Source organism: Nicotiana sylvestris, chromosome 10, assembly GCF_000393655.2.
Source record: "Nicotiana sylvestris chromosome 10, ASM39365v2, whole genome shotgun sequence".
Lineage (NCBI taxonomy): Eukaryota > Viridiplantae > Streptophyta > Magnoliopsida > Solanales > Solanaceae > Nicotiana > Nicotiana sylvestris.
Window position 1 is genome coordinate 129102675 of NC_091066.1, and position 13792 is coordinate 129116466.

Here is a 13792-nt window from a genome sequence, read left to right on the forward strand (position 1 = left end):
TGCATTATTTTCTGTTTTCACAAATTCAAAACGACTAAAACTCCTACAAAATCTTCTACAAAAAATGCAATCATGTCGAAAATACCAATTAAGCTACAATTGAATGGGAATTGGGGTATTAAAATTCAATGTACCAGTTTGTAGATATTTTGTAGATAAATTGTAGATTATTTGTATTCTGATTGTAGATGCTTTGTTTTCTGTTTTCACAAATCAAAAACGACTAAAACTTCTACAAATCTTCTGCAAAAAACAGTCTATAATTTTTCTACAATTTATCTACAGTTGCTACAATTCTTCTTCTTCTTCGAGTTTCAATCTGAAATTCAGCCAAAACCAAGTCTAAATCTTCACCAAAACCCCTCAAAATTGAGATATAAACTCCAAAACATATTCTCAATTATTTACAACAACACCCAATCAAAACAAATAATGATATTTGAATACCTAAATTTGAATTCAAAGCTTCAAAGCTTTTTAATGGTTGTCAATGGTGGAATTGCTGCTCTCTTGTTTCTTTGAAGGTTTGTTCTTCTTCATTGAGAAAATTTGAAGCTGAAGGTAAATGTGTGTATGAACTTTGAAGATTTGACTTCAATTTTGATGAACTTCAACTGGAGTAAAATGGGGAACCAACTTTGTTGAAAGGTTTCTTCAATTTTCTATGAATTTAGAGGGAGAATTTGGTTTCAGAAGATGGAAAATGGTAAAAAGAACGTGGGTATGGGTAAAACGTGGGTGGGACTGAGGGGTTAGTAGAGAGAAACGTGCAGATTCCTTTAATTAAGGAGTAAAAAATATACAATTAATTATACTCTTAATTAATTATGGTATAGAATTGGTAATTTGGTATACTAAGTGTAGTTAAGTCAAACCTTAAACATTGAGGGTAATAAGGTTTCCTATGTGGCATAGGAATGTAAAAATTCCTTTTGTATACACTTAAGATTTAATTGGTCTAAAGTACAATTAATTTTTGCAAGCACTAAGACTTTTTAGTTTGAAGTGCAAATTGCCTAGACACAGAAACTTATTTTTCGAATTTCAACAATTCAAACATTACAAAAAATCGACTCCAAATGAGCTCAATTTTAAAATATAACTTTTAAACATTACAAAAAATAAACCACAATCATTAATTTGTCAAAACAACAAAAAAACTAACAAACTTATTTGAGGAAAAAGAAGAAGAAACCCTAAGTAGACCTACTCACAAATACCATGTAAATTTACCATCACCGTTGTCTAAGAAGAAGAAGATCTTAAGTTGTGTGTACTTTGAGTACTATTTAAACTTCTTCAAAAATGTGAATATAAATTAAATACAGCGATCAAATAAGATGCCCCGTAAATTTTTTACCGGGTATATATATATTACGTATTCGCTTAGAAAAATAAAAATTTCAAGAAACCAACGACTTGAACACCATGCATTTCTCCTACATGCCAAACATAAAATTTCAAGAATCCAAGTTCTATATATTGACAGCTGATCAACTAGCGTCATTAAATATCAAAAAGAAAAATGTCAAATGTCAAGAAAAAATAAAATAATGTAGTGAGTAAACAGCAGTTCAAACAATCATATTAATGAGGTGCACATAATTAAGATCAAAATTTTTATAGCAGGATTAAGTTTTAGGAAGCTATTTTCAGTACCCGAACTCTGGAAAACAATAGTAAAAGCAAAGTAAGGCCACTGGCCATGGAGATACAAATGCACCGACACATAAAACATCAAGATACAAAAATTAAAATAGGTAAATTTTCTCCATGCAAGACCTGATAAAGAGCAGCTGGTTCTATGTGACTAAATATCAAAATAAGCAAATTTTCATAATAGTTAACCGAAATACCGAAATCTTTAAACCTAAACTCGAACCAGAAATTACTCTTAAAAAATCAATACTGAAAACTAGCTGAAAAACCAAATAATCAAAATCAACGAATCGAATTAATTCAGCTCGATCCAGTTTTTTGGCTTTATGCCCACTCAGTCCAATTTTTCGGGCTTTATGCCCAACCCTAACCGGATATATAAAGGTATGGGTGAAAATCATTTTGATCCCCCAACTTCATCTTAAAAATCAACTCCTCCTCCAACATTAAACAATTGGTATTATGCTCCTCCAAACTCAATTGCATTTCTAAAATACCTATTTTACCCTCCATCTTATCAGCCTTGGTCTCTATTTTTTTTAAGTGAAAATAATAATCAATCATGCATAATTTATTGAAATTGAATAATAAAAGAAATGAGTGCAATTAAAATTAGAATAAAAGATCTTATTAATAGCAATCAAAAAAGGTTGGTACAGTAATATAATAAATATTAATTAGAAATAGAGGGAGATTTCATAAATTCCTAAAAGATTGCATATTTATACCTTAAAAGTTCTTTAAAATACTATTTAGAAAATATTTCATTAATTAAGAACTAAATTTCAAATATATACACACACGCGCGCGCACGCAAAAGAATAAAAAAGAAAGTAAAACTTATATATATACTCAATATAAAAGTAACAATAAAAAAGAGTAACAGTATATTTTGTTACAAGTTCATAAAAGTACTATTCTGTTAAATTTTATTGTATTTTAATTATAAAATTTATAATAAGGTATTTAAATTGGTGAAACGCTTAGCTAAAGATAAAATATATCTTATATTATAATATAACAAAAAAATAAATGCATAGAGGAGGAATTAAATATTTCGAGAGTAAAATTGATAATGCATATGATAGGAGGAGCATAATGTATATTGTTTAATAAATGTTGGAGGAGGAATTTGATTTTTAAGATAAAGTTGGGGATCAAAATAATTTTCACTCATACACATATTTTATCTTTCGAAAGAAAGGAGTAGAAATGACATCGGGTAGCCACTCTAAAGGATTGTTATTTAGGAATTAGTTTGTGCGCCCTGAATTTTAATTATTCAGTTTAATTTTTTAGGACAAAAATATCTTGAAATTAAGATTTTTTGTTTAATCAAAAGTTAAAGGGCAACCACTTCGGTCTTAAATTCAAGCGGAATAAAGCTGAGATATTTCAGTTTGACATCAAAGTCTTTTATAATGAATTGTTTGGGAATTGCAGATTATTATATATAAAGCACATAAATTATCATGGTGGTGGTTGAAAGTCTAGCCGAACCATCATTTTTCTTACAGTTATAACTATGCATCAGTCCTAAAAAAAAGTTAGGATATTTGGATCCAAAACATCAATAAGGTGCAGGTGATGCTGCAATCTTCAAGTTATTTTCTTGATTTACTGTGTGTTTGGCATGGCAAACAATTATACATTGGCAAAATGTAGAAAAATCTTCACGTACTTCACACGTCGCTACGGTAACCCGAGCGGAAGTTGCTCGAATGCATGGCTCCATACATCGTTCTTCATGATCAAATGGGGCGCAAATGTTAAATCCAATATCAACTGTGCATAGTCCTCCTTCATGTATCACAGGAACAAACCTCGCCCCTGCATTCATCAAAATAAAGTAAAATAAAATAACAGTTAATAACCAAGTAAAAATAAAGTCTCGAGTTTATCACTAAAAACACCAATAAGGATTGTGGTAGAGTGATAAGCACTCCTTTACAATTAACAAGAAGTCTCTGATTCCAGCCTGGATGTATGAAATCGCCTTTATTAGGGAATACTTTACTGCCCTTCGATTCCCTCCCCAACGTGGGACTTCCCTGAAGGAATCCGAATTAGTCGGGCCCTACCAAGAAAAAATCAAGAAAAAAGAAGTAAAGCCAAGATATCATCATCTCAGAGAGTAGTTGGAACCTGATGCAATCGAAACAAAGAGGACAACATAGAAAAATGAAGCTAGAAACTTTGTCATTTCCAAATTTTGTTTCAAAAGCTACTACTCATGAACTCTTGACTTGGGCTAATGGGCTTCCTTCTTATACTTGTTTCTCGGTCAACAAGATCACTGCATTTTGGTATTTGACTACTTTATTATTAATTAGATTAATATCTGTGAGGATTAACTGGATTTGGTATGTAATGATTAATCATTTACTATGAATATAAGAATCTATAAACAATTCTATAGTAATTATTAACTTTACAAAAGAGCCCGGGCTTTTTGTAACTTGTTTTGACAGAAAGTTCAAACGGTTATTGTAGACACGTGATTTTTGACCCTTCCCAAGATTTTTCATATTTTAGCACGTAAATATTTAATTTAGGCCTAATATAGCTATTTTAATTAATTTGGACTCTTTTACTTTATTTTATTACAAGAAAAATAAAAAATTACAAAAATTGTTCCATTAATGTTTTGTAGTCATTTTTATTCTTGAAAAATACCAAAAAGAAATAGTTTATTTTAACGGTCAGTCTTATTTTAATAGTTATTTTATTAGGATTAATTAATAAGTGAGATCGCATTTTTTAATCTCGTTCGCAAGGAAAGAATAAAACTTGGGCTCGAGCAATCCATTTTTAGACCTAATTTTGGACCTAGCCCGTAATTCTCAATCCCATAATACCTAATCCCTACCCCTATATAATAGTACCTAATCCCTAAATAGACTTACGCCTAAAATCCATGAGATCCGCCGTTCTCTGACTTGAGAAGCTTCAGTCGTCTTCTTCAGCAAACTAACCTAGAAAAGCCTCGACCACCCTAACGCAGTAGACCTTCACCCAAATGAACACCAAAAACTTAACTCTATGACCCTACCAAGATCAGAAGACAGTCGTTCCTGCTGCTTCATCTTCAACACTCAGCACTGTTGGTTTCTTAGAAGAAAACTCTGCAGAAACCTAGCGAGAAAACCAGCCCAGTCGTGACCCTTCTCTTTCAGCTCGACCAAACGTTGTTGCTCCTCCACCTCAACCAAACCAACAGTCTAAACCTACACAAAATCCGGCAAACCAGTGTTTTTACAGTGAGCGTTTGAATCAGTCGAGGATGGTTCCGGTTCGAGTTCTTATTTTCGATTGAAGTTTCCAGTTCTAAGTATTTTCAGATTCCAGAGCTGTTGCTCTCAAAGGTATGTGAGGTTCTCTTTGTAACCTTTTTTGGACGTATAAATGACGAATCGAAGGATTGGATTCGACTGGTTGTATACACATTTAAGTTCATGTATTCATGGTGTTCAATTGTTATATTTGCCTATCTTTGATTGATCTATCATAACCTGGCTTTACTTGTTCATTTAAAACAAAGGATATGAGTTCGAATTTGTGATTGCTTTGATGCCATTACTTGTAGTGAATTCATGGCTTCTTAGTTTCGTTGTGAATGTCTTTTGCGACTTCAGCTCTCTTCTTTTTTTCCCTCAATCTGTTAGAACATACGCAGCGGAAGCAAGCATACAAACCAGGCATCGAATACATATGAACTAGACAATGCAATAATAACGAGATTAGAAGCACTAACCTCTTGAAGTAGTTGCACAAACCTTCCAAGCAGCAAGAATCCAGGGCTGCAGTCTTCTACTATTTGCCTAGTAAAACCTTGGACGATTTTGCTATTGGGTGGGCAAGAACAATACAACTGAAAGGTAAGTTATTAAGTGAAACTAGTCTTCCTTTAATAGACCCGAAATTAAGCCACAATAGGGGCTCAAAAACGTGTAGGATTTTGCAAGTAGAATCCTACTCTAACTCAAAAGGATAACTTTTCTCCCAAGCTACTTTTTACCCAAGTCTGCCCAGGTTTTTACTTGGTATAGCAGGGACCACAGAAATAATTAGAGGCTACTAATTATAGTATTAATTCGAAATTAGCATGAATTAATTCTTACTATAATTAATTGCAATGTATTCTCCTAAAAAACTGCAATTGAACTCCTCAATATGAATTTCGAAAATTCATTAACACTTATTTTAACTCCCCATGTTAAGATTTCAAATACCAGTTAATTAAATTAAATCACTAAAAATTTAATTCAATTAACTAATTAAATCCTTTATAATTCCGCTTAAACTATTTCATGTGACGGATACAAAATCAATCGGCCGGGGTTTCACATAAAAACTTATAAGCTTACATAAAGGGGTATCATCAAACCCAAAACCGAGTCATGGATTCTATCAACTAATTATTATTCACAAATGTTATTCGTTATTGTCCAATCTATTAGGCATATACTAACTCTAAATAGAGTCGTACCTTTTGATAAATCAAAACAATAAACAAATTACATTGATCATAATAATTATATCAAGATTAGGAGTATAAGCTCATTTAATGAATTAGAGAAAATGTTTTATATATTCAGTACAAAAACATCTTTTCTCTACTTGATCCGTTCAATATACACTGAGTATACTAGCACAAGAAGTTGGAGTAAAACTACTCCCATAATCAAGACAAATTATACGATAATCTTGTGCTACAATCATCAAGATATTTTGTCCAACAATATCTTTGATTATGAACATAATTTATTAATTATGAAAACCAACAATTTAATCTTTTGTGCATGAGCTAAGACTCCATACACTAAATTGTCTACTACATAACTAAAAGGGCACACATGTAACAAATGATCTATTTAAAATAGTACTTTATTGAATTGAATAAATTAAATAAACAATTATTCCATAAAGAATAAAATATAATATTATGTCTAAATAGCATGGTTAATAGTATATCCCAACACAATCTCCGTACAATTCTGTGTGGTTTTTGTTTGAATATTAAAATGAAATAAAAATGGAGAGCTCGTGAATTAGGAGCGTTCATGTGACGACCCGGCCAGTCGTCTCATGAGTTACCTCTCCGTTTCTCCCATTTCATCTTCTTTATGCTTTGTTATCCGTGTTTTGTGGTATCGGGTGGCCGGATCGAGTCCGAAATGAGTTTGGTGAAGTTTGAGACACTTAATCTCTTTTAAGAAGGCTTAAGTTGGAAAAGTCAACTGGATGTTGACTTATGTGTTAGAAGGCTCAGAAGTGAGTTTCGATGGTTCGATTAGCTTCGGGAGGTGATTTGTGACTTAGGAGCGCGATCGGAATGGGTTTTGGAGTTGTAGAGAAGATTTAGGCTTAAATTGGCGAAGTTGATATTTTGGCGATTACCGGTTGATAGGCGAGATTTTAATATAGGGGTCGGAATGGAATTCCAAGAGTTGCAGTAGCTTCGTTGTGTCATTTGGGATGTGTGTGCAAAATTTAAGGTCATTCGGACGAGATTTGATAGACTTTTTGATCGAAAGCATAATTTAAGAGTTTTTGGAGTTCTTAGGCTTGAATCCTATGTTAAATTGGTGATTTGATGTTGTTGTGAGCATTCCGAAGTTTTGAACAAGTTTGAACGATGTCATGGGATGTATTGGTACAATTGGTTTGAAGTTCCGGGAGTTCCGGGTAGGTTCCAGGTAGGTTCCGAGATGTTTTAGGCCGAAAATCATAACTGTAGCAGGTCCAGAAGGGTTGCAGGCCTTGGAACCCACCCGCGCGGTCAGCACAAAAAGAAGTGCGGCCGCGGTATGTGCCGTGCAGACCGCACAAAAAGAAATGCGTCCGCGGTATGTGCTGTGCGGACCGCACAAAATGCAGTGCGGCCGCGGTGGAGAGCATTTCACTGGTCCTACTTTGGAAGCTCATACCTTTTGATCTACAAGGAATTTTGAGATGATTCAAAAACAAAAGTTGTAGCCCTTCGTGTCTAGTTTCCCGAAAGGTAAAGATATCGCAATTTGGACATCTGTAGCAAAAGTTATGACCAAAAAACTAAAGTTTGTCACTGTAGAGGAAAGCTTGTGCAGTCGTGGTCGCTTTTGTGCAGACCGCACTGATTTTGTGCGGACCACAGTCGATATTGTGCGGTCCGCGGAGGTGAAAATCTGTGGGGTACTCTATAAATACAAGATTTTAAGTTTTATTTGATATTTTGACCTAGAGAGCTCGGATTTTGGCGATTTTTCGAAGGTTTTTCAAGAAATTTATCGGGGTAAGTGATTCTAACTCATATTTGGCTAGAATACATGAATATATCATTGAATTCATCATTTAATTCGTGATTTGTAATGGAATTTGGGAAGAAAATTGTGAAACCTTTCAAAAATGTTAAATGATGATTTGAAAAACCAAATGGTATTGGAATTGGATAATTTTCATATGGTTAGACTCGTGAGAGTATAAGGATTCTAGTTTTGTGAATTTTGTCAAATTCCGAGATGTGGGCCCAGGGGTCGGGTTTGACCAATTTTGGGAATTTTATGGTAATTTAATTATTTTCGAGTGGGCTTTGTTCCCTTAACACATTTTGATGGTTTTGTACTGATTTCAGCTAGATTTGGCGCATCCGGAGGCCGATTCGAGCGGCAAAGGCATCGCGGGCTAGAGTTCGGACTGGATAGAGGTGAGTAATGATTATAAATGATGCTCTGAGGGTTTGAAACCCTAAATTTGCACATCATAGTGCTATATTGAGGTGAGACACGCGCTTGATGATGAGCGTGGGGTCGTATATTATTGGGGATTGTGACTTAGTCCATCCCGATTGATAATTTTACCGCGTATTTGACTGAAACTTAATTGCTATCATCATTATTTGGGCTGATTGTCATATTTGGGTTTTGTACCAACTATTTGAACCCTTCGGGGATGTTTATTACTATTTCATCGTTGTTTTGGCTTATTACTTGAACTCAGTCCCGTTATTTTCCAATGTTTTACTATTCGACCATTTTTACTCAGTTTTGAGACTTAAATGATATTTTAAATGATGTTTTGGGCTGAGAAATACTATTTTACTATTGCCCAAGGGGCTTGTGATGATTTTTGGACTGAGTAAGGTCGAGGGCCTAGTTGTGAGGATACACTGATACTGATATGAGGCTGAGGGCCTGAGATGCATATATATGCCACAAGGTGGCTTGATTGATATGAGGCCGAGGGCCTAGATTTGATGCCACGAGATGGCTTGATATTGCGCTTGGGCCGTAAGGGGCCCTCCCGGAGTCTACACACCCCCAGTGAGTGTGGATACCCATTGTGATGTGAGATTGAGCCCGAGGGGTAGAAATTGTTGATACTGTGCCCGAGGGGCAAACTTCTATGTGTTTACTTTATCATAACTGTCTGTCAATTACCTGTTTACTTGTTGTAGAAGTACTTTATTTTGCTTTTCATTGGTTTACTGCTTACAATTACCTATTTAATTGCTTCATTATAGAATACCATGTGTATACGTGTTTTCTTACTTTCAGTTATTATTTATCTTTATTACTCACTGGGTCGGAGTACTCACATTACTCCATGCACCTTACGTGCAGATCCAGGTGCCCAGAGGCCGAGTGGGAGCTTTTCAGTCATTCAGCAATTGCCAAGGATTTCGAGGTAGCTGCATGGCGTCCGCAGCTCTGATTTCTACCTTCTATCTTATTACTTTTCCGCATTCCTAGACTATCTATGTAGTAGGTTGTCCAGACTTGTATTAGAGGCTCTAGACTTGTGACACTAGATCAGTTTGGGCTATGTAGTTTCTAGGTATTGTTGACTTCCGTATGTCTATCTTGCTGTGTTAAACACTTATTATGATAATTGGTAATTAAACCATGTTAGCAAATAATTTATTTAAAATGAAAATGAGTTGTGGTTTATAATTGGTCCGGCTTGCCTAATAATGTGATAGGCGCCATCACAACCGGTATTTGGGGTCGTGACAGTTCTAGAGCTCCAAACTGGAAATGGAATTGGAAAGCAGCCGATCCTAAGACATATATGTATAATGTACTCGTCCTTTACCTTTGTAAGAAATTACTTGTCCACTAGCATTTGGATTCGATGCTTGGGAGTTGGGATATTATCATTATTATGAAACATTACAATTTCCACTACAATTAATTGTTACCTTTCTCTATGAAAGAACGTTGTTTCACTTCAAATAGGCATCTGATAACATGCTTATTATAAGAGTTTGAGTTCTGTTATGAAAAGGCTAACAAACTGTCTCGCAACAGTATTGTTAGTTCATTACCTTTGTTGTTTAGCATCATTGAATAATCGTAGTTTGATTTAGGCTCGATTTAGACTAGTATTGTGATTATGTATATATTCGCGTAATATAATTGCGATTTTAATTCTAAAAGTAACTCGAGGAATGCGTTCGCGCAACTTCAACCAAACTTCTCTTATTAAAATAAACAAAGTGTGATTAATTGTGGACACGTACGCGTGATATGATTTTTGACGCGCCAAAGGAAATGAGTATACGTACGCGTAACTCAATTCTTTCATTACGAATAATCAAGTAAGTAAAAGCGGTAAAAGGTAAATGCATATAGGTTCTAGAATAAGTAATTAGATTACTTAAGCCAAGTATAAATTGCTAAGCGATCGTGCTAGAACCGCGGATCCCGGGAATGCCTAATACCTTCTTCCGGGTTAACCGAATTCCTTACTTAAAATTTCTGGTTTGCAAACTTTAAAAAATAAAATTTCCTCGATCTGGGATTTAAAATAAATCGGTGACTTGGGACACCAATTACATTATTCCAAGTGGCGACTCTGATAAAATAAAATTAATCCCATTTCAAATAATGTCACTTAAATTGGAAAAACTCCCTTATATACCCCCTCGGGGTGTAAAAAGGAGGTGTGATAGCTCTGGTGACTCTGCTGGGAACAAGAACCCAGAACTTCCGGTTCAGGGTTCAAGAATTCGAGCTTGTTAATGCGATTTTTATTTGGTTTTATTATTGATATTACTGTATTTTGTGGACTTAATGTGCTAATTGACATTTACCGCTTTGATATTACTTGAACTGTATTTAAATGTCTTCTTACGTCACCCCTCTGAGTCTTCTGAAAATGGTGCAGACGTTCGCGTGACCCGTTTTTTCTGTAGAAATTATACCAAATAGATCGAGGTTGGGCCAGCAACAAGGCCGGGTAGACTTTAGTTCTCCCGGTACGTTGCCCCCTCTTTGGCCCCAGTTGTCCGCTCGGGTAACCCAAGTCTAGAACACAAACCCCAGGTTTTAAACCTAGAATAACGCAACCTCATACTGGATCCCTAGTATGAATGATTATTTGCATCACGTGCATTTGACCTTGGGGACTCAACACAGGGGTTGGGTCCATCTAGGACAGGTGTCCCCAAATTAAAAAAGACCATCCTAATGCATCTTACGTGCTACTTGTGCATCTGTTTGTTTCGGCTTGCATGTTGACCGACTTCTAGAATAGGGAAAGAAAATTAAAAAAATGAAAAGGAAGATCAAAAAAAAAGTGAGAGGTAGGTATTTAGAAAATTCTGAAACTCTGCCGAAATTCTGAAAAAAGAAAAGTCATTTCAAAATGAGCCCAAAATCTTCAAGTGCCATGTATCCTTGTTCCGTCAAAACTGACCGAATTACGCGGGTCTGATTCTCACCGGATGTGAGATACGTAGGCAAACCTCATCGGTTCCGACCCCAATTTTAAAAAATCCAAAAATATTTTCCTTTAGAAATCATTCCTTAGAAAATTCAAAACAAAAAAAAAGAAAGTTTTTAAAACTCAAAAAAGAATAAGGTAGTTTCCTTCTTTCTGGAGTATTTCATACGGGTTTTCTTTGTTTTGAAGTATTTTTCTAAAAAGGAATTTTAAAAAAAATCAAAAAAAAAAATCCAAAAAAAAAATCTTTTCCTTCTTTAAAAGTATTTCTTTCGTAAATGTCAAAAATAATATTTGAAAATTGAAGTCCAAAAATATTTTGCTTTTCTTTAGAAGTACTTTTGTAAATAAATAAAAAGCTCAGAAATTCAAAACACTTTTTTTTCTTAAAAAGTCCGTCTTTCAAAAATTAAGAGGCAACATCCAAAATCCAAAAATATTTTCTTTCTCCTTTAGAAAAGAGAAAACAAATGAAAATTCAAAAAAAAAATAGTTTTCTTTTACTTTTGAAATTCTCAAAGTTCCAATCAAAAAAAAAAGAATTTTTAGAAGTCTTTCTTTCAAAAATAAAAGACAAATCAAAATCAAAATCAAAAATCCAAAAAAAAATTCCCTTTCTTCATTTAAAGCATTTTTTTTAGAAAATTCCAAAAAAAAAAAAATCAAATATGTTTTTCTTTTGCTTAAAGCTTTCATGGTCTGAGTTCTTAAAAGTAAACAAAAAAAAGTTAGCTTATTTACTACATTCTCAATCTTCCTGAACTACGCAAGATCTGTTTCATGCGGCGTCATGATACGTAGGCAATCCTCATCAGATTCGATCATAGCCATAAAATTAGTTGAGTGATAAAATAAACTAAAAATATTGAGTAAAAAAGAAAGGCAAGGGTGAAAAAGAAAAAGGCAAAAAAGAGAGAGCGACAAGATATAAAAGAGTGGCAAACAAAAGAGAAAAAAGAGTGCCAAAAAAAGAGCGGCAAAACGAGATGAAAAAAAATCAAGAGTGATTAAAAAGAGGTAGAAATGAAGAAAAGAGGTACAGAATGAAAAGGGCTAGTCAAGGACGGGATGAAACATACAACCATTCAAACACACGGTAGAAATGTTAACTGTTAGGTGCATTGCATCCCAACGTGCGATTTCCTATATGTTAAATGTTTCAAAACTAACAAGGTTGTTGGATGTGCAAACTAGCCAGGTTTTGGTGGTTGATTTTGTTGGTAGTCTAGCCTCCCCTTCTTCACAAGATCCAAAGGCATAGATGGCCTCTGCAAGCAATCTACCAATCATCAGTCCCGAGGATAGCCCGGCATCTGCTATTCCACAACCAGAATCAGCAGATGCTGAAGAGAATAGGATGTTGCATCTCTGTATATCGAAAATGTGGGTCGCGTGGTCTAATGGTATGGAACCGCCAAGTGCAACCCCTGGGTTACTTGAGTTGATCCCCAAGTCATGTGAGGCTACCAACGCCCCTGTGCCCAACCCGCTCATCCCATGCGGGCACACTTCAATGCCGTCTAATGATCCTGGCATGCCTTCTATGGTTCGTCCCCAGGCACCGGCTTCAAGGGCATCGCCTCCAATGTTCACATTTCAGGGTCCACGGCTTCAGTCAGAAATAGCATATGTGACCCAGTACTCTTTCACTCAACCTCCGCAATATGATCTCTCGGGGGAGCAAGAAAAGGTTGTTAAAAATCTCGAGCAAGAGGAAATGGCTCGGAAGATGAAGAGCCTAAAACAAAGCCTGAAAAACATGCAAGGTCTGAGTGGCCAAAAGAGTGTCTCATACTCTGACCTCTGTATGTTTCCCCATCTCCACTTTCCAGTTGGCTTCAAGATGCCAAAATTTGAAAAGTACGACGGGCACGGAGGCCCGGTCGCTCATCTAAAACGATACTGTAACTAGTTGAGGGGTGCCGGTGGAAAAGAGGAGCTGCTAATGGCCTATTTTAGGAAAAGCCTCACCGGAATCGCTTCTGAGTGGTATACGGATTAAGAAATTACTTATTGGCATGTGTGGGACGATATGGCTCAAGATTTTGTCCGCCAGTTCCAATATAATGTGGACATCGCTCCCGACAGAAACTCCTCGTCCAATTTGAAAAAGAAAATCACGGAAAGCTTCCGCGAATATGCTGTCAAATGGCGTGAGCAAGCTGCCGGAGTAAAGCCTCCAATGGATGAAATTGAAATGGTCATGGTCTTTCTACAGTCCCAAGAGGCGGACTACTTACAGAACATGATGTCTGCTATGGGAAAGCCATTTGCTGAGGCCATCAAAATTGGGGAGATGGTAGAAAACGGTCTAAAAACGGGCCGAATCTTGAGTCATGCTGCTTTTAAAGCCACATCACCAGATGTTCAAAATGGTTCGGAGGGTTTGATGAACAGAAACGGGAGTGAGGAGGGAGCCATGATGGTT

The 13792-nt window shown here is 35.6% G+C and overlaps 1 long non-coding RNA gene across 1 annotated transcript; it reads left to right on the plus strand.

Moving 5' to 3' along the window:
• Nucleotides 1-4582: 4582 nt before the first annotated feature.
• On the plus strand, nt 4583-9492 carry LOC138880494 (uncharacterized). Its single transcript, XR_011403194.1, has 3 exons — nt 4583-5024; nt 8273-8344; nt 9261-9492. It is a non-coding gene; the product is annotated as an uncharacterized lncRNA (long non-coding RNA).
• The last annotated feature ends 4300 nt before the right edge of the window (nt 9493-13792 follow it).